This window comes from Stenella coeruleoalba, assembly GCF_951394435.1.
Source record: "Stenella coeruleoalba genome assembly, chromosome: 4".
Classification (NCBI taxonomy): Eukaryota; Metazoa; Chordata; class Mammalia; order Artiodactyla; family Delphinidae; genus Stenella; species Stenella coeruleoalba.
Window position 1 is genome coordinate 95,631,407 of NC_137149.1, and position 22,319 is coordinate 95,653,725.

The following is a 22,319-nucleotide window of genomic DNA, read 5'->3' on the forward strand; positions in this document are numbered from 1 at the left end:
GGATTGCTATGTCTCCAAAAGAGAATCAAGCGTGTGTACAGGGGCATAAACGCAGCAGTGATAGGATTGGAGAGGTTCGGTGAGCAAATGAAGACCCTTTGAAGTCATATTGCATGGTACCCATTACACGGGTCTCAACTCTCCAGGTTTAAGGTATTCTTCCTTCAGCTAAAACATGCATGTGGAACTCAGAGTATGATCAACCATGTGAACGGGAGACGTGTTCAAATATGTCTCAGTTTTCCTCCCCTGGTACTCGGGTGCAACATTCCAGACGCTTTACTAACACTCTCCCGACTTGGAGAGTCAGTCCCTTTAACCTCCTGTTTGGCCCAGTTTGCAATTTCTGCGGAAGATGAACAGGAATAGCGAGAACCAATGAGAGGCTAGCTGGAGGTGTCTGGACGGGCAAATTTAACTCTCATTTCCCACCAGGAAGAGGAATTAACCAAAGGCTCAGTATGCCGGGCTGGAACCAGATTAGGGCCTGAAGCCATCCTGCGGTGTTGCGGCCAGCTCACAAGAAAGCGAGTTGAAGAAAGGAGCTCAGGGGCACTGTAATTCACAAACCTGCAGAGTTATAAATGACAGCTATCGTCCAAAAATATACTGAAGTAAGGCTGCCAAGAGGACTTGAAAGCGGGGCAGAATTGCAGGAAACCGATTTCAGGAGGTAGACTGGAATTGCACTGAAAGCATAGGAAAAGAGGCAGAACGTCCACAATGATGCACTTGGCCAAAAAGGGCGTATGCGTTTTTTCCTGAATATATTCAGTAAAAAACGCATACGCCCTTTTTGGCCAACCAAGCAAGCTTGCAAAGGAAATCTGCACTACAATGAAGTCTCACTTCCCCCCCGGTCAAAAGGGCCATCTGAAAAAAGTGTAAAATCCAGAAAGGCAGGACAGGCCATGGAGAACTGGGAGCCTTGTTATGCTGATGGGCGGGATGTAAATTGCCAACAGACACTCAGGAGAAGTGTATGGTGTTTCCTGAAACATCTAAAAAACAAAGCAACAGAGCCTAGGGCACTTCCACTTATGGTCCTATAGCTTAGGGAAATTAAAATCAAAAAGACACAGCCACCCGAAAGTTTGGGACGCCTCTGTTTACAAGAACCTCGTTTACAGTACAAGTTCAACATCGCAGAAAGTGAAAAATGGATAAAGAAGTTGTGGTATTTACTTACAAAGCAATATCACTCAGCAATGAAATCTGTGTCATCAGGCCCTTAGCAGCACAATGAGTGGATTCAGGTATGATGATTCTAACTGAAATAAGTCACACAGAAAAAGAAACATCATAAGATATCAGTAATACACGGAATGTAAACTTGGCTACACAGGAACTGAATTACAGAACAGAACAGGGTCTCAAAGTTAGAAAAACAACTTATGCTTGCTTAAGGGTAAAGGTGAGTTGGGGTGCTGCATAAAACCACAGATTGAAATGAGCACAGATAAAGTTCCTTAAGCCAAATATGGAATAGACAAGAGCTACTCCTTGCTCAACGAAATGGACTCAACACCGCATATTAAACGCCTAAGAATGTACCTGACTTGTAAGTATCTTAAAACCTATGGATTGCTATGTCTCCGAAAGAGAATCAAGCATGTGTACAGGGGCATAAACGCAGCAGTGATAGGATTGGAGAGGTTCGGTGAGCAAATGAAGACCCTTTGAAGTCATATTGCATGGTACCCATGCCACGGGTTTCAACTACCCAGGTTTAAGGTATTCTTCCTTCAGCTAAAACATGCATGTGGACCCCAGAGTATGATCAACCATGTGATCGGGAGACGTGTTCAAATATGTCTCAGTTTTCGTACCCTGCTACTCGGGTGCAACATTCCAGACGCTTTACTAACACTCTCCCGACTTGGAGAGTCAGTCCCTTTAACCTCCTGTTTGGCCCAGTTTGCAATTTCTGCGGAAGATGAACAGGAATAGCGAGAACCAATGAGAGACTAGCTGGAGGTGTCTGGACGGGCAAATTTAACTCTCATTTCCCACCAGGAAGAGGAATTAACCAAAGGCTCAGCGTGCCGTGCCGGAACCAGATTAGGGCCTGAAGCCATCCTGCGGTGTTGCGGCCAGCTCACAAGAAAGCGAGTTGAAGAAAGGAGCTCAGGGGCACTGTAATTCACAAACCTGCAGAGTTATAAATGACAGCTATCGTCCAAAAATAGACTGAAGTAAGGCTGCCAAGAGGACTTGAAAGCGGGGCAGAATTGCAGGAAACCGATTTCAGGAGGTAGACTGAAATTGCATTGAAAGCATAGGAAAAGAGGCAGAACGTCCACAATGATGCACTTGGCCAAAAAGGGCGTATGAGTTTTTACATGAATATATTCAGGAAAAAACGCATACGCCCTTTTTGGCCAACCAAGCAAGCTTGCAAAGGAAATCTGCACTACAATGAAGTCTCACTTCCCCCCCGGTCAAAAGGGCCATCTGTAAAAAGTGTAAAATCCAGAAAGGCAGGACAGGCCATGGAGAACTGGGAGCATTGTTATGATGATGGGCGGGATGTAAATTGCCAACAGACACTCAGGAGAAGTGTATGGTGTTTCCTGAAACATCTAAAAAACAAAGCAACATAGCCTAGGGCACTTCCACTTATGGTCCTATAGCTTAGGGAAATTAAAATCAAAAAGACACAGCCACCCGAAAGTTTGGGACGCCTCTGTTTACAAGAACCTCGTTTACAGTACAAGTTCAACATCGCAGAAACTGAAAAATGGATAAAAAAAGTTGTGGTATTTACTTACAAAGCAATATCACTCAGCAATGAAATCTGTGTCATCAGGCCCTTAGCAGCACAATGAGTGGATTCAGGTATGATGATTCTAACTGAAATAAGTCACACAGAAAAAGAAACATCATAAGATATCAGTAATACACGGAATGTAAACTTGGCTACACAGGAACTGAATTACAGAACAGAACAGGGTTTCAAATTTAGAAAAACAACTTATGCTTGCTTAAGGGTAAAGGTGAGTTGGGGTGCTGCATAAAACCAGAGATTGAAATGAGCACAGATAAAGTTCCTTAAGCCAAATATGGAATAGACAAGAGCTACTCCTTGCTCAACGAAATGGACTCAACACCGCATATTAAACGCCTAAGAATGTACCTGACTAGTAAGTATCGTAAAACCTATGGATTGCTATGTCTCCAGAAGAGAATCAAGCATGTGTACAGGGGCATAAACGCAGCAGTGATAGGATTGGAGAGGTTCGGTGAGCAAATGAAGACCCTTTGAAGTCATATTGCATGGTACCCATTACACGGGTCTCAACTCTCCAGGTTTAAGGTATTCTTCCTTCAGCTAAAACATGCATGTGGAACCTAGAGTATGATCAACCATGTGATCGGGAGACGTGTTCAAATATGTCTCAGTTTTCCTCCCCTGGTACTCGGGTGCAACATTCCAGACGCTTTACTAACACTCTCCCCACTTGGAGAGTCAGCGCCTTTAACCTCCTGTTTGGCCCAGTTTGCAATTTCTGTGGAAGATGAACAGGAATAGCGAGAACCAATGAGAGGCTAGCTGGAGGTGTCTGGACGGGCAAATTTAACTCTCATTTCCCACCAGGAAGAGGAAATAACCAAAGGCTCAGCGTGCCGTACCGGAACCAGATTAGGGCCTGAAGCCATCCTGCGGTGTTGCGGCCAGCTCAAAAGAAAGCGAGTTGAAGAAAGGAGCTCAGGGGCACTGTAATTCACAAACCTGCAGAGTTATAAATGACAGCTATCGTCCAAAAATAGACTGAAGTAAGGCTGCCAAGAGGACTTGAAAGCGGGGCAGAATTGCAGGAAACCGATTTCAGGAGGTAGACTGGAATTGCATTGAAAGCATAGGAAAAGAGGCAGAACGTCCACAATGATGCACTTGGCCAAAAAGGGCGTATGCGTTTTTTCCTGAATATCTTCAGGAAAAAACACATACGCCCTTTTTGGCCAACCAAGCAAGCTTGCAAAGGAAATCTGCACTACAATGAAGTCTCACTTCCCCCCGGTCAAAAGGGCCATCTGAAAAAAGTGTAAAATCCAGAAAGGCAGGACAGGCCATGGAGAACTGGGAGCCTTGTTATGCTGATGGGCGGGATGTAAATTGCCAACAACCACTCGGGAGAAGTGTATGGTGTTTCCTGAAACATCTAAAAAACAAAGCAACAGAACCTAGGGCACTTCCACTTATGGTCCTATAGCTTAGGGAAATTAAAATCAAAGAGACACAGCCACCCCAAAGTTTGGAACGGCTCTGTTTACAAGAACCTCGTTTACAGTACAAGTTCAACATCGCAGAAAGTGAAAAATGGATAAAGAAGTTGTGGTATTTACTTACAAAGCAATATCACTCAGCAATGAAATCTGTGTCATCAGGCCCTTAGCAGCACAATGAGTGGATTCAGGTATGATGATTCTAACTGAAGTAAGTCACACAGAAAAAGAAACATCATAAGATATCAGTAATACAAGGAATGTAAACTTGGCTACACAGGAACTGAATTACAGAACAGAACAGGGTCTCAAATTTAGAAAACCAACTTATGCTTGCTTAAGGGTAAAGGTGAGTTGGGGTGCTGCATAAAACCAGAGATTGAAATGAGCACAGATAAAGTTCCTTAAGTCAAATATGGAATAGACAAGAGCTACTCCTTGCTCAACGAAATGGACTCAACACCGCATATTAAACGCCTAAGAATGTACCTGACTAGTAAGTATCTTAAAACCTATGGATTGCTATGTCTCCGAAAGAGAATAAAGCATGTGTACAGGGGCATAAACGCAGCAGTGATAGGATTGGAGAGGTTCGGTGAGCAAATGAAGACCCTTTGAAGTCATATTGCATGGTACCCATTACACGGGTCTTAACTCTCCAGGTTTAAGGTATTCTTCCTTCAGCTAAAACATGCATGTGGAACCCAAGTATGATCAACCATGTGAACGGGAGACGTTTCAAATATGTCTCAGTTTTCCTCCCCTGGTACTCGGGTGCAACATTCCAGACGCTTTACTAACACTCTCCCCACTTGGAGAGTCAGCGCCTTTAACCTCCTGTTTGGCCCAGTTTGCAATTTCTGCGGAAGATGAACAGGAATAGTGAGAACCAATGAGAGGCTAGCTGGAGGTGTCTGGACGGGCAAATTTAACTCTCATTTCCCACCAGGAAGAGGAAATAACCAAAGGCTCAGCGTGCCGTACCAGAACCAGAATAGGGCCTGAAGCCATCCTGCGGTGTTGCGGCCAGCTCAAAAGAAAGCGAGTTGAAGAAAGGAGCTCAGGGGCACTGTAATTCACAAACCTGCAGAGTTATAAATGACAGCTATCGTCCAAAAATAGACTGAAGTAAGGCTGCCAAGAGGACTTGAAAGCGTGGCAGAATTGCAGGAAACCGATTTCAGGAGGTAGACTGGAATTGCATTGAAAGCATAGGAAAAGAGGCAGAACGTCCACAATGATGCACTTGGCCAAAAAGGGCGTATGCGTTTTTTCCTGAATATCTTCAGGAAAAAACGCATACGCCCTTTTTGGCCAACCAAGCAAGCTTGCAAAGGAAATCTGCACTACAATGAAGTCTCACTTCCCCCCGGTCAAAAGGGCCATCTGAAAAAAGTGTAAAATCCAGAAAGGCAGGACAGGCCATGGAGAACTGGGAGCCTTGTTATGCTGATGGGCGGGATGTAAATTGCCAACAACCACTTGGGAGAAGTGTATGGTGTTTCCTGAAACATCTAAAAAACAAAGCAACAGAGCCTAGGGCACTTCCACTTATGGTCCTATAGCTTAGGGAAATTAAAATCAAAGAGACACAGCCACCCCAAAGTTTGGAACGGCTCTGTTTACAAGAACCTCGTTTACAGTACAAGTTCAACATCGCAGAACGTGAAAAATGGATAAAGAAGTTGTGGTATTTACTTACAAAGCAATATCACTCAGCAATGAAATCTGTGTCATCAGGCCCTTAGCAGCACAATGCGTGGATTCAGGTATGATGATTCTAACTGAAATAAGTCACACAGAAAAAGAAACATCATAAGATATCAGTAATACACGGAATGTAAACTTGGCTACACAGGAACTGAATTACAGAACAGAACAGGGTCTCAAATTTAGAAAACCAACTTATTCTTGCTTAAGGTTAAAGGTGAGTTGGGGTGCTGCATAAAACCAGAGATTGAAATGAGCACAGATAAAGTTCCTTAAGCCAAATATGGAATAGACAAGAGCTACTCCTTGCTCAACGAAATGGACTCAACACCCCATATTAAACGCCTAAGAATGTACCTGACTAGTAAGTATCTTAAAACCTATGGATTGCTATGTCTCCGAAAGAGAATCAAGCATGTGTACAGGGGCATAAACGCAGCAGTGATAGGATTGGAGAGGTTCGGTGAGAAAATGAAGACCCTTGGAAGTCATATTGCATGGTACCCATTACACGGGTCTTAACTCTCCAGGTTTAAGGTATTCTTCCTTCAGCTAAAACATGCATGTGGAACCCAAGTATGATCAACCATGTGAACGGGAGACGTGTTCAAATATGTCTCAGTTTTCCTCCCCTGGTACTCAGGTGCAACATTCCAGACGCTTTACTAACACTCTCCCCACTTGGAGAGTCAGCGCCTTTAACCTCCTGTTTGGCCCAGTTTGCAATTTCTGCGGAAGATGAACAGGAATAGCGAGAACCAATGAGAGGCTAGCTGGAGGTGTCTGGACGGGCAAATTTAACTCTCATTTCCCACCAGGAAGAGGAAATAACCAAAGGCTCAGCGTATCGTACCGGAACCAGATTAGGGCCTGAAGCCATCCTGCGGTGTTGCGGCCAGCTCACAAGAAAGCGAGTTGAAGAAAGGAGCTCAGGGGCACTGTAATTCACAAACCTGCAGAGTTATAAATGACAGCTATCGTCCAAAAATAGACTGAAGTAAGGCTGCCAAGAGGACTTGAAAGCGGGGCAGAATTGCAGGAAACCGATTTCAGGAGGTAGACTGGAATTGCATTGAAAGCATAGGAAAAGAGGCAGAACGTCCACAATGATGCACTTGGCCAAAAAGGGCGTATGCGTTTTTTCCTGAATATATTCAGGAAAAAACGCATACGCCCTTTTTGGCCAACCAAGCAAGCTTGCAAAGGAAATCTGCACTACAATGAAGTCTCACTTCCCCCTGGTCAAAAGGGCCATCTGAAAAAAGTGTAAAATCCAGAAAGGCAGGACAGGCCATGGAGAACTGGGAGCCTTGTTATGCTGATGGGCGGGATGTAAATTGCCAACAACCACTCGGGAGAAGTGTATGGTGTTTCCTGAAACATCTAAAAAACAAAGCAACAGAGCCTAGGGCACTGCCACTTATGGTCCTATAGCTTAGGGAAATTAAAATCAAAAAGACACAGCCACCCCAAAGTTTGGGACGCCTCTGTTTACAAGAACCTCGTTTACAGTACAAGTTCAACATCGCAGAAAGTGAAAAATGGATAAAGAAGTTGTGGTATTTACTTACAAAGCAATATCACTCAGCAATGAAATCTGTGTCATCAGGCCCTTAGCAGCACAATGAGTGGATTCAGGTATGATGATTCTAACTGAAGTAAGTCACACAGAAAAAGAAACATCATAAGATATCAGTAATACACGGAATGTAAACTTGGCTACACAGGAACTGAATTACAGAACAGAACAGTGTCTCAAATTTAGAAAACCAACTTATGCTTGCTTAAGGGTAAAGGTGAGTTGGGGTGCTGCATAAAACCAGAGATTGAAATGAGCACAGATAAAGTTCCTTAAGTCAAATATGGAATAGACAAGAGCTACTCCTTGCTCAACGAAATGGACTCAACACCGCATATTAAACGCCTAAGAATGTACCTGACTAGTAATTATCTTAAAACCTATGGATTGCTATGTCTCCGAAAGAGAATCAAGCATGTGTACAGGGGCATAAACGCAGCAGTGATAGGATTGGAGAGGTTCGGTGAGCAAATGAAGACCCTTGGAAATCATATTGCATGGTACCCATTACACGGGTCTTAACTCTCCAGGTTTAAGGTATTCTTCCTTCAGCTAAAACATGCATGTGGAACCCAAGTATGATCAACCATGTGAACGGGAGACGTGTTCAAATATGTCTCAGTTTTCCTCCCCTGGTACTCAGGTGCAACATTCCAGACGCTTTACTAACACTCTCCCCAATTGGAGAGTCAGCGCCTTTAACCTCCTGTTTGGCCCAGTTTGCAATTTCTGCGGAAGATGTACAGGAATAGCGAGAACCAATGAGAGGCTAGCTGGAGGTGTCTGGACGGGCAAATTTAACTCTCATTTCCCACCAGGAAGAGGAAATAACCAAAGGCTCAGCGTATCGTACCGGAACCAGATTAGGGCCTGAAGCCATCCTGCGGTGTTGCGGGCAGGTCACAAGAAAGCGAGTTGAAGAAAGGAGCTCAGGGGCACTGTAATTCACAAACCTGCAGAGTTATAAATGACAGCTATCGTCCAAAAATAGACTGAAGTAAGGCTGCCAAGAGGACTTGAAAGCGGGGCAGAATTGCAGGAAACCGATTTCAGGAGGTAGACTGGAATTGCATTGAAAGCATAGGAAAAGAGGCAGAACGTCCACAATGATGCACTTGGCCAAAAAGGGCGTATGCGTTTTTTCCTGAATATATTCAGGAAAAAACGCATACGCCCTTTTTGGCCAACCAAGCAAGCTTGCAAAGGAAATCTGCACTACAATGAAGTCTCACTTCCCCCTGGTCAAAAGGGCCATCTGAAAAAAGTGTAAAATCCAGAAAGGCAGGACAGGCCATGGAGAACTGGGAGCCTTGTTATGCTGATGGGCGGGATGTAAATTGCCAACAACCACTCGGGAGAAGTGTATGGTGTTTCCTGAAACATCTAAAAAACAAAGCAACAGAGCCTAGGGCACTGCCACTTATGGTCCTATAGCTTAGGGAAATTAAAATCAAAAAGAAACAGCCACCCCAAAGTTTGGGACGCCTCTGTTTACAAGAACCTCGTTTACAGTACAAGTTCAACATCGCAGAAAGTGAAAAATGGATAAAGAAGTTGTGGTATTTACTTACAAAGCAATATCACTCAGCAATGAAATCTATGTCATCAGGCCCTTAGCATCACAATGAGTGGATTCAGGTATGATGATTCTAAATGAAATAAGTCACACAGAAAAAGAAACATCATAAGATATCAGTAATACATGGAATGTAAACTTGGCTACACAGGAACTGAATTACAGAACAGAACAGGGTCTCAAATTTAGAAAACCAACTTATGCTTGCTTAAGGGTAAAGGTGAGTTGGGGTGCTGCATAAAACCAGAGATTGAAATGAGCACAGATAAAGTTCCTTAAGTCAAATATGGAATAGACAAGAGCTACTCCTTGCTCAACGAAATGGACTCAACACCGCATATTAAACGCCTAAGAATGTACCTGACTAGTAAGTATCGTAAAACCTATGGATTGCTATGTCTCCAAAAGAGAATCAAGCATGTGTACAGGGGCATAAACGCAGCAGTGATAGGATTGGAGAGGTTCGGTGAGCAAATGAAGACCCTTTGAAGTCATATTGCATGGTACCCATTACACGGGTCTCAACTCTCCAGGTTTAAGGTATTCTTCCTTCAGCTAAAACATGCATGTGGAACCCAAGTATGATCAACCATGTGATCAGGAGACGTGTTCAAATATGTCTCAGTTTTCCTCCCCTGGTACTCGGGTGCAACATTCCAGACGCTTTACTAACACTCTCCCCACTTGGAGAGTCAGCGCCTTTAACCTCCTGTTTGGCCCAGTTTGCAATTTCTGCGGAAGATGAACAGGAATAGCGAGAACCAATGAGAGGCTAGCTGGAGGTGTCTGGACGGGCAAATTTAACTCTCATTTCCCACCAGGAAGAGGAAATAACCAAAGGCTCAGCGTGCCGTACCGGAACCAGATTAGGGCCTGAAGCCATCCTGCGGTGTTGCGGCCAGGTCACAAGAAAGCAAGTTGAAGAAAGGAGCTCAGGGGCACTGTAATTCACAAACCTGCAGAGTTATAAATGACAGCTATCGTCCAAAAATAGACTGAAGTAAGGCTGCCAAGAGGACTTGAAAGCGGGGCAGAATTGCAGGAAACCGATTTCAGGAGGTAGACTGGAATTGCACTGAAAGCATAGGAAAAGAGGCAGAACGTCCACAATGATGCACTTGGCCAAAAAGGGCGTATGCGTTTTTTCCTGAATATCTTCAGGAAAAAACGCATACGCCCTTTTTGGCCAACCAAGCAAGCTTGCAAAGGAAATCTGCACTACAATGAAGTCTCACTTCCCCCCGGTCAAAAGGGCCATCTGAAAAAAGTGTAAAATCCAGAAAGGCAGGACAGGCCATGGAGAACTGGGAGCCTTGTTATGCTGATGGGCGGGATGTAAATTGCCAACAACCACTCGGGAGAAGTGTATGGTGTTTCCTGAAACATCTAAAAAACAAAGCAACAGAGCCTAGGGCACTGCCACTTATGGTCCTATAGCTTAGGGAAATTAAAATCAAAAAGACACAGCCACCCCAAAGTTTGGGACGCCTCTGTTTACAAGAACCTCGTTTACAGTACAAGTTCAACATCGCAGAAAGTGAAAAATGGATAAAGAAGTTGTGGTATTTACTTACAAAGCAATATCACTCAGCAATGAAATCTGTGTCATCAGGCCCTTAGGAGCACAATGAGTGGATTCAGGTATGATGATTCTAACTGAAGTAAGTCACACAGAAAAAGAAACATCATAAGATATCAGTAATACACGGAATGTAAACTTGGCTACACAGGAACTGAATTACAGAACAGAACAGGGTCTCAAATTTAGAAAACCAACTTATGCTTGCTTAAGGGTAAAGGTGAGTTGGGGTGCTGCATAAAACCAGAGATTGAAATGAGCACAGATAAATTTCCTTAAGTCAAATATGGAATAGACAAGAGCTACTCCTTGCTCAACGAAATGGACTCAACATCGCATATTAAACGCCTAAGAATGTACCTGACTAGTAAGTATCTTAAAACCTATGGATTGCTATGTCTCCGAAAGAGAATCAAGCATGTGTACAGGGGCATAAACGCAGCAGTGATAGGATTGGAGAGGTTCGGTGAGCAAATGAAGACCCTTTGAAGTCATATTGCATGGTACCCATTACACGGGTCTTAACTCTCCAGGTTTAAGGTATTCTTCCTTCAGCTAAAACATGCATGTGGAACCCAAGTATGATCAACCATGTGAACGGGAGACGTGTTCAAATATGTCTCAGTTTTCCTCCCCTGGTACTCGGGTGCAACATTCCAGATGCTTTACTAACACTCTCCCCACTTGGAGAGTCAGCGCCTTTAACCTCCTGTTTGGCCCAGTTTGCAATTTCTGCGGAAGATGAACAGGAATAGCGAGAACCAATGAGAGACTAGCTGGAGGTGTCTGGACGGGCAAATTTAACTCTTATTTCCCACCAGGAAGAGGAAATAACCAAAGGCTCAGCGTGCCGTGCCGGAACCAGATTAGGGCCTGAAGCCATCCTGCGGTGTTGCGGCCAGGTCACAAGAAAGCAAGTTGAAGAAAGGAGCTCAGGGGCACTGTAATTCACAAACCTGCAGAGTTATAAATGACAGCTATCGTCCAAAAATAGACTGAAGTAAGGCTGCCAAGAGGACTTGAAAGCGGGGCAGAATTGCAGGAAACCGATTTCAGGAGGTAGACTGGAATTGCACTGAAAGCATAGGAAAAGAGGCAGAACGTCCACAATGATGCACTTGGCCAAAAAGGGCGTATGCGTTTTTTCCTGAATATATTCAGGAAAAAACGCATACGCCCTTTTTGGCCAACCAAGCAAGCTTGCAAAGGAAATCTGCACTACAATGAAGTCTCACTTCCCCCAAGTCAAAAGGGCCATCTGAAAAAAGTGTAAAATCCAGAAAGGCAGGACAGGCCATGGAGAACTGGGAGCCTTGTTATGCTGATGGGCGGGATGTAAATTGCCAACAACCACTCGGGAGAAGTGTATGGTGTTTCCTGAAACATCTAAAAAACAAAGCAACAGAGCCTAGGGCACTTCCACTTATGGTCCTATAGCTTAGGGAAATTAAAATCAAAAAGACACAGCCACCCCAAAATTTGGGACGCCTCCGTTTACAAGAACCTCGTTTACCGTACAAGTTCAATATCACAGAAATTGAAAAATGGATAAAGAACTTGTGGTACTTACGTACAATGCAGTATCACTCAGCAATGAAATCTATGTCATCAGGCCCGTAGCAGCATAATGAGTGGATTCAGGTACGATGATTCTAACTGAAATAAGTCACACAGAAAAAGAAACATCATAAGATATCACTAATACACGGAATGTAAACTTGGCTACACAGGAACTGCATTCCAAAACAGAACAGGGTCTCAAATTTAGAAAACCAACTTATGCTTGCTTAAGGGGAAAGGTGAGTTGGGGTGCTGCATAAAACCAGAGATTGAAATGAGCACAGATAAAGTTCCTTAAGCCAAATATGGAATAGACAAGAGCTACTCCTTGCTCAACGAAATGGACTCAACACCCCATATTAAACGCCTAAGAATGTACCTGACTAGTAAGTATCTTAAAACCTATGGATTGCTATGTCTCCAAAGGAGAATCAAGCGTGTGTACAGGGGCATAAACGCAGCAGTGATAGGATTGGAGAGGTTCGGTGAGCAAATGAAGACCCTTTGAAGTCATATTGCATGGCACCCATTCCACGGGTCTCAACTCTCCAGGTTTAAGGTATTCTTCCTTCAGCTAAAACATGCATGTGGAACCCAGAGTATGATCAACCATGTGAACGGGAGACGTGTTCAAATATGTCTCAGTTTTCCTCCCCTGGTACTCGGGTGCAACATTCCAGACGCTTTACTAACACTCTCCCCACTTGGAGAGTCAGTCCCTTTAACCTCCTGTTTGGCCCAGTTTGCAATTTCTGCGGAAGATGAACAGGAATAGCGAGAACCAATGAGAGACTAGCTGGAGGTGTCTGGACGGGCAAATTTAACTCTCATTTCCCACCAGGAAGAGGAAATAACCAAAGGCTCAGCGTGCCATGCCGGAACCAGATTAGGGCCTGAAGCCATCCTGCGGTGTTGCGGCCAGGTCACAAGAAAGCAAGTTGAAGAAAGGAGCTCAGGGGCACTGTAATTCACAAACCTGCAGAGTTATAAATGACAGCTATCGTCCAAAAATAGACTGAAGTAAGGCTGCCAAGAGGACTTGAAAGCGGGGCAGAATTGCAGGAAACCGATTTCAGGAGGTAGACTGGAATTGCATTGAAAGCATAGGAAAAGAGGCACAACGTCCACAATGATGCACTTGGCCAAAAAGGGCGTATACGTTTTTTCCTGAATATATTCAGGAAAAAACGCATACGCCCTTTTTGGCCAACCAAGCAAGCTTGCAAAGGAAATCTGCACTACAATGAAGTCTCACTTCCCCCCGGTCAAAAGGGCCATCTGAAAAAAGTGTAAAATCCAGAAAGGCAGGACAGGCCATGGAGAACTGGGAGCCTTGTTATGGTGATGGGCGGGATGTAAATTGCCAACAACCACTCGGGAGAAGTGTATGGTGTTTCCTGAAACATCTAAAAAACAAAGCAACAGAGCCTAGGGCACTTCCACTTATGGTCCTATAGCTTAGGGAAATTAAAATCAAAAAGACACAGCCACCCCAAAGTTTGGGACGCCTCTGTTTACAAGAACCTCGTTTACAGTACAAGTTCAACATCGCAGAAAGTGAAAAATGCATAAAGAAGATGAGGTATTTACTTACAAAGCAATATCACTCAGCAATGAAATCTATGTCATCAGGCCCTTAGCATCACAATGAGTGGATTCAGGTATGATGATTCTAACTGAAGTAAGTCACACAGAAAAAGAAACATCATAAGATATCAGTAATACACGGAATGTAAACTTGGCTACACAGGAACTGAATTACAGAACAGAACAGGGTCTCAAATTTAGAAAACTAACTTATGCTTGCTTAAGGGGAAAGGTGAGTTGGGGTGCTGCATAAAACCAGAGATTGAAATGAGCACAGATAAAGTTCCTTAAGCCAAATATGGAATAGACAAGAGCTACTCCTTGCTCAACGAAATGGACTCAACACCCCATATTAAACGCCTAAGAATGTACCTGACTAGTAAGTATCTTAAAACCTATGGATTGCTATGTCTCCAAAAGAGAATCAAGCATGTGTACAGGGGCATAAATGCAGCAGTGATAGGATTGGAGAGGTTCGGTGAGCAAATGAAGACCCTTTGAAGTCATATTGCATGGCACCCATTCCACGGGTCTCAACTCTCCAGGTTTAAGGTATTCTTCCTTCAGCTAAAACATGCATGTGGAACCCAGAGTATGATCAACCATGTGAACGGGAGACGTGTTCAAATATGTCTCAGTTTTCCTCCCCTGGTACTCGGGTGCAACATTCCAGACGCTTTACTAACACTCTCCCCACTTGGAGAGTCAGCGCCTTTAACCTCCTGTTTGGCCCAGTTTGCAATTTCTGCGGAAGATGAACAGGAATAGCGAGAACCAATGAGAGACTAGCTGGAGGTGTCTGGACCGGCAAATTTAACTCTCATTTCCCACCAGGAAGAGGAAATAACCAAAGGCTCAGCGTGCCGTACCGGAACCAGATTAGGGCCTGAAGCCATCCTACAGTGTTGCGGCCAGGTCAAAAGAAAGCGAGTTGAAGAAAGGAGCTCAGGGGCACTGTAATTCACAAACCTGCAGAGTTATAAATGACAGCTATCGTCCAAAAATAGACTGAAGTAAGGCTGCCAAGAGGACTTGAAATCGGGGCAGAATTGCAGGAAACCGATTTCAGGAGGTAGACTGGAATTGCATTGAAAGCATAGGAAAAGAGGCAGAACGTCCACAATGATGCACTTGGCCAAAAAGGGCGTATGCGTTTTTTCCTGAATATATTCAGGAAAAAACGCATACGCCCTTTTTGGCCAACCAAGCAAGCTTGCAAAGGAAATCTGCACTACAATGAAGTCTCACTTCCCCCCGGTCAAAAGGGCCATCTGAAAAAAGTGTAAAATCCAGAAAGGCAGGACAGGCCATGGAGAACTGGGAGCCTTGTTATGCTGATGGGCGGGATGTAAATTGCCAACAGACACTCGGGAGAAGTGTATGGTGTTTCCTGAAACATCTAAAAAACAAAGCAACAGAGCCTAGGGCACTGCCACTTATGGTCCTATAGCTTAGGGAAATTAAAATCAAAAAGACACAGCCACCCCAAAGTTTGGGACGCCTCTGTTTACAAGAACCTCGTTTACAGTACAAGTTCAACATCGCAGAAAGTGAAAAATGGATAAAGAAGTTGTGGTATTTACTTACAAAGCAATATCACTCTGCAATGAAATCTATGTCATCAGGCCCTTAGCATCACAATGAGTGGATTCAGGTATGATGATTCTAACTGAAATAAGTCACACAGAAAAAGAAACATCATAAGATATCAGTAATACACGGAATGTAAACTTGGCTACACAGGAACTGAATTACAGAACAGAACAGGGTCTCAAATTTAGAAAACCAACTTATGCTTGCTTAAGGGTAAAGGTGAGTTGGGGTGCTGCATAAAACCAGAGATTGAAATGAGCACAGATAAAGTTCCTTAAGTCAAATATGGAATAGACAAGAGCTACTCCTTGCTCAACGAAATGGACTCAACACCGCATATTAAACGCCTAAGAATGTACCTGACTAGTAAGTATCGTAAAACCTATGGATTGCTATGTCTCCAGAAGAGAATCAAGCATGTGTACAGGGGCATAAACGCAGCAGTGATAGGATTGGAGAGGTTCGGTGAGCAAATGAAGACCCTTTGAAGTCATATTGCATGGTACCCATTACACGGGTCTCAACTCTCCAGGTTTAAGGTATTCTTCCTTCAGCTAAAACATGCATGTGGAACCCAAGTATGATCAACCATGTGAACGGGAGACGTGTTCAAATACGTCTCAGTTTTCCTCCGCTGGTACTCGGGTGCAATATTCCAGACGCTTTACTAACACTCTCCCGACTTGGAGAGTCAGCGCCTTTAACCTCCTGTTTGGCCCAGTTTGCAATTTCTGCGGAAGATGAACAGGAATAGCGAGAACCAATGAGAGACTAGCTGGAGGTGTCTGGACGGGCAAATTTAACTCTCATTTCCCACCAGGAAGAGGAAATAACCAAAGGCTCAGCGTGCCGTACCGGAACCAGAATAGGGCCTGAAGCCATCCTGCGGTGTTGCGGCCAGGTCACAAGAAATCGAGTTGAAGAAAGGAGCTCAGGGGCACTGTAATTCACAAACCTGCAGAGTTATAAATGACAGCTATCGTCCAAAAATAGACTGAAGTAAGGCTGCCAAGAGGACTTGAAATCGGGGCAGAATTGCAGGAAACCGATTTCAGGAGGTAGACTGGAATTGCATTGAAAGCATAGGAAAAGAGGCAGAACGTCCACAATGATGCACTTGGCCAAAAAGGGCGTATGTTTTTTTTCCTGAATATATTCAGGAAAAAACGCATACGCCCTTTTTGGCCAACCAAGCAAGCTTGCAAAGGAAATCTGCACTACAATGAAGTCTCACTTCCCCCCGGTCAAAAGGGCAATCTGAAAAAAGTGTAAAATCCAGAAAGGCAGGACAGGCCATGGAGAACTGGGAGCCTTGTTATGCTGATGGCCGGGATGTAAATTGCCAACAGACACTCGGGAGAAGTGTATGGTGTTTCCTGAAACATCTAAAAAACAAAGCAACAGAGCCTAGGGCACTGCCACTTATGGTCCTATAGCTTATGGAAATTAAAATCAAAAAGACACAGCCACCCAAAAGTTTGGGACGCCTCTGTTTACAAGAACCTCGTTTACAGTACAAGTTCAACATCGCCGAAAGTGAAAAATGGATAAAGAAGTTGTGGTATTTACTTACAAAGCAATATCACTCAGCAATGAAATCTATGTCATCAGGCCCTTAGCATCACAATGAGTGGATTCAGGTATGATGATTCTAACTGAAGTAAGTCACACAGAAAAAGAAACATCATAAGATATCAGTAATACACGGAATGAAACTTGGCTACACAGGAACTGAAATACAGAACAGAACAGGGTCTCAAATTTAGAAAACTAACTTATGCTTGCTTAAGGGGAAAGGTGAGTTGGGGTGCTGCATAAAACCAGAGATTGAAATGAGCACAGATAAAGTTCCTTAAGCCAAATATGGAATAGACAAGAGCTACTCCTTGTTCAACGAAATGGACTCAACACCCCATATTAAACGCCTAAGAATGTACCTGACTAGTAAGTATCTTAAAACCTATGGATTGCTATGTCTCCAAAAGAGAATCAAGCATGTGTACAGGGGCATAAACGCAGCAGTGATAGGATTGGAGAGGTTCGGTGAGCAAATGAAGACCCTTTGAAGTCATATTGCATGGCACCCATTCCACGGGTCTCAACTCTCCAGGTTTAAGGTATTCTTCCTACAGCTAAAACATGCATGTGGAACCCAGAGTATGATCAACCATGTGAACGGGAGACGTGTTCAAATATGTCTCAGTTTTCCTCCCCTGGTACTCGGGTGCAACATTCCAGACGCTTTACTAACACTCTCCCCACTTGGAGAGTCAGCGCCTTTAACCTCCTGTTTGGCCCAGTTTGCAATTTCTGCGGAAGATGAACAGGAATAGCGAGAACCAATGAGAGACTAGCTGGAGGTGTCTGGACGGGCAAATTTAACTCTCATTTCCCACCAGGAAGAGGAAATAACCAAAGGCTCAGCGTGCCGTACCGGAACCAGATTAGGGCCTGAAGCCATCCTGCAGTGTTGCGGCCAGGTCACAAGAAAGCGAGTTGAAGAAAGGAGCTCAGGGGCACTGTAATTCACAAACCTGCAGAGTTATAAATGACAGCTATCGTCCAAAAATAGACTGAAGAAAGGCTGCCAAGAGGACTTGAAATCGGGGCAGAATTGCAGGAAACCGATTTCAGGAGGTAGACTGGAATTGCATTGAAAGCATAGGAAAAGAGGCAGAACGTCCACAATGATGCACTTGGCCAAAAAGGGCGTATGCGTTTTTTCCTGAATATCTTCAGGAAAAAACGCATACGCCCTTTTTGGCCAACCAAGCAAGCTTGCAAAGGAAATCTGCACTACAATGAAGTCTCACTTCCCCCCGGTCAAAAGGGCCATCTGAAAAAAGTGTAAAATCCAGAAAGGCAGGACAGGCCATGGAGAACTGGGAGCCTTTTTATGCTGATGGGCGGGATGTAAATTGCCAACAACCACTCGGGAGAAGTGTATGGTGTTTCCTGAAACATCTAAAAAACAAAGCAACAGAGCCTAGGGCACTGCCACTTATGGTCCTATAGCTTAGGGAAATTAAAATCAAAAAGACACAGCCACCCCAAAGTTTGGGACGCCTCTGTTTACAAGAACCTCGTTTACAGTACAAGTTCAACATCGCAGAAAGTGAAAAATGGATAAAGAAGTTGTGGTATTTACTTACAAAGCAATATCACTCAGCAATGAAATCTATGTCATCAGGCCCTTAGCATCACAATGAGTGGATTCAGGTATGATGATTCTAACTGAAATAAGTCACACAGAAAAAGAAACATCATAAGATATCAGTAATACACGGAATGTAAACTTGGCTACACAGGAACTGAATTACAGAACAGAACAGGGTCTCAAATTTAGAAAACCAACTTATGCTTGCTTAAGGGTAAAGGTGAGTTGGGGTGCTGCATAAAACCAGAGATTGAAATGAGCACAGATAAAGTTCCTTAAGTCAAATATGGAATAGACAAGAGCTACTCCTTGCTCAACGAAATGGACTCAACACCGCATATTAAACGCCTAAGAATGTACCTGACTAGTAAGTATCGTAAAACCTATGGATTGCTATGTCTCCAGAAGAGAATCAAGCATGTGTACAGGGGCATAAACGCAGCAGTGATAGGATTGGAGAGGTTCGGTGAGCAAATGAAGACCCTTTGAAGTCATATTGCATGGTACCCATTACACGGGTCTCAACTCTCCAGGTTTAAGGTATTCTTCCTTCAGCTAAAACATGCATGTGGAACCCAAGTATGATCAACCATGTGAACGGGAGACGTGTTCAAATACGTCTCAGTTTTCCTCCGCTGGTACTCGGGTGCAATATTCCAGACGCTTTACTAACACTCTCCCGACTTGGAGAGTCAGCGCCTTTAACCTCCTGTTTGGCCCAGTTTGCAATTTCTGCGGAAGATGAACAGGAATAGCGAGAACCAATGAGAGACTAGCTGGAGGTGTCTGGACGGGCAAATTTAACTCTCATTTCCCACCAGGAAGAGGAAATAACCAAAGGCTCAGCGTGCCGTACCGGAACCAGATTAGGGCCTGAAGCCATCCTGCGGTGTTGCGGCCAGGTCACAAGAAAGCGAGTTGAAGAAAGGAGCTCAGGGGCACTGTAATTCACAAACCTGCAGAGTTATAAATGACAGCTATCGTCCAAAAATAGACTGAAGTAAGGCTGCCAAGAGGACTTGAAATCGGGGCAGAATTGCAGGAAACCGATTTCAGGAGGTAGACTGGAATTGCATTGAAAGCATAGGAAAAGAGGCAGAACGTCCACAATGATGCACTTGGCCAAAAAGGGCGTATGCGTTTTTTCCTGAATATATTCAGGAAAAAACGCATACGCCCTTTTTGGCCAACCAAGCAAGCTTGCAAAGGAAATCTGCACTACAATGAAGTCTCACTTCCCCCCTGTCAAAAGGGCCATCTGAAAAAAGTGTAAAATCCAGAAAGGCAGGACAGGCCATGGAGAACTGGGAGCCTTGTTATGCTGATGGCCGGGATGTAAATTGCCAACAGACACTCGGGAGAAGTGTATGGTGTTTCCTGAAACATCTAAAAAACAAAGCAACAGAGCCTAGGGCACTTCCACTTATGGTCCTATAGCTTAGGGAAATTAAAATCAAAAAGACACAGCCACCCCAAAGTTTGGAACGGCTCTGTTTACAAGAACCTCGTTTACAGTACAAGTTCAACATCGCAGAAAGTGAAAAATGGATAAAGAAGTTGTGGTATTTACTTACAAAGCAATATCACTCAGCAATGAAATCTGTGTCATCAGGCCCTTAGCAGCACAATGAGTGGATTCAGGTATGATGATTCTAACTGAAGTAAGTCACACAGAAAAAGAAACATCATAAGATATCAGTAATACACGGAATGTAAACTTGGCTACACAGGAACTGAATTACAGAACAGAACAGTGTCTCAAATTTAGAAAACCAACTTATGCTTGCTTAAGGGTAAAGGTGAGTTGGGGTGCTGCATAAAACCAGAGATTGAAATGAGCACAGATAAAGTTCCTTAAGTCAAATATGGAATAGACAAGAGCTACTCCTTGCTCAACGAAATGGACTCAACACCGCATATTAAACGCCTAAGAATGTACCTGACTAGTAATTATCTTAAAACCTATGGATTGCTATGTCTCCGAAAGAGAATCAAGCATGTGTACAGGGGCATAAATGCAGCAGTGATAGGATTGGAGAGGTTCGGTGAGCAAATGAAGACCCTTGGAAGTCATATTGCATGGTACCCATTACACGGGTCTTAACTCTCCAGGTTTAAGGTATTCTTCCTTCAGCTAAAACATGCATGTGGAACCCAAGTATGATCAACCATGTGAACGGGAGACGTGTTCAAATATGTCTCAGTTTTCCTCCCCTGGTACTCAGGTGCAACATTCCAGACGCTTTACTAACACTCTCCCCACTTGGAGAGTCAGCGCCTTTAACCTCCTGTTTGGCCCAGTTTGCAATTTCTGCGGAAGATGAACAGGAATAGCGAGAACCAATGAGAGGCTAGCTGGAGGTGTCTGGACGGGCAAATTTAACTCTCATTTCCCACCAGGAAGAGGAAATAACCAAAGGCTCAGCGTATCGTACCGGAACCAGATTAGGGCCTGAAGCCATCCTGCGGTGTTGCGGCCAGGTCACAAGAAAGCGAGTTGAAGAAAGGAGCTCAGGGGCACTGTAATTCACAAACCTGCAGAGTTATAAATGACAGCTATCGTCCAAAAATAGACTGAAGTAAGGCTGCCAAGAGGACTTGAAAGCGGGGCAGAATTGCAGGAAACCGATTTCAGGAGGTAGACTGGAATTGCATTGAAAGCATAGGAAAAGAGGCAGAACGTCCACAATGATGCACTTGGCCAAAAAGGGCGTATGCGTTTTTTCCTGAATATATTCAGGAAAAAACGCATACGCCCTTTTTGGCCAACCAAGCAAGCTTGCAAAGGAAATCTGCACTACAATGAAGTCTCACTTCCCCCTGGTCAAAAGGGCCATCTGAAAAAAGTGTAAAATCCAGAAAGGCAGGACAGGCCATGGAGAACTGGGAGCCTTGTTATGCTGATGGGCGGGATGTAAATTGCCAACAACCACTCGGGAGAAGTGTATGGTGTTTCCTGAAACATCTAAAAAACAAAGCAACAGAGCCTAGGGCACTGCCACTTATGGTCCTATAGCTTAGGGAAATTAAAATCAAAAAGACACAGCCACCCCAAAGTTTGGGACGCCTCTGTTTACAAGAACCTCGTTTACAGTACAAGTTCAACATTGCAGAAAGTGAAAAATGGATAAAGAAGTTGTGGTATTTACTTACAAAGCAATATCACTCAGCAATGAAATCTATGTCATCAGGCCCTTAGCATCACAATGAGTGGATTCAGGTATGATGATTCTAACTGAAATAAGTCACACAGAAAAAGAAACATCATAAGATATCAGTAATACATGGAATGTAAACTTGGCTACACAGGAACTGAATTACAGAACAGAACAGGGTCTCAAATTTAGAAAACCAACTTATGCTTGCTTAAGGGTAAAGGTGAGTTGGGGTGCTGCATAAAACCAGAGATTGAAATGAGCACAGATAAAGTTCCTTAAGTCAAATATGGAATAGACAAGAGCTACTCCTTGCTCAACGAAATGGACTCAACACCGCATATTAAACGCCTAAGAATGTACCTGACTAGTAAGTATCGTAAAACCTATGGATTGCTATGTCTCCAAAAGAGAATCAAGCATGTGTACAGGGGCATAAACGCAGCAGTGATAGGATTGGAGAGGTTCGGTGAGCAAATGAAGACCCTTTGAAGTCATATTGCATGGTACCCATTACACGGGTCTCAACTCTCCAGGTTTAAGGTATTCTTCCTTCAGCTAAAACATGCATGTGGAACCTAGAGTATGATCAACCA

General features: G+C 43.9%; 1 long non-coding RNA gene across 5 annotated transcripts in view; it reads right to left on the minus strand.

The window, feature by feature from the left end:
* The window catches only part of LOC307185420, a 1,105,689-nt gene that overhangs the window by 889,759 nt on the left and 193,611 nt on the right, over positions 1 to 22,319 (minus strand). For 3 of the 5 annotated variants that reach the window (XR_013828058.1, XR_013828059.1, XR_013828060.1), the window contains exon 1: positions 15,406 to 15,458. The exons of the other annotated variants lie outside the window; for them this stretch is intronic. This is a non-coding gene — a long non-coding RNA (uncharacterized lncRNA). Of the gene's footprint in view, positions 1 to 15,405; positions 15,459 to 22,319 lie in introns of those variants that run through there. 5 annotated transcript variants of the gene reach the window in all.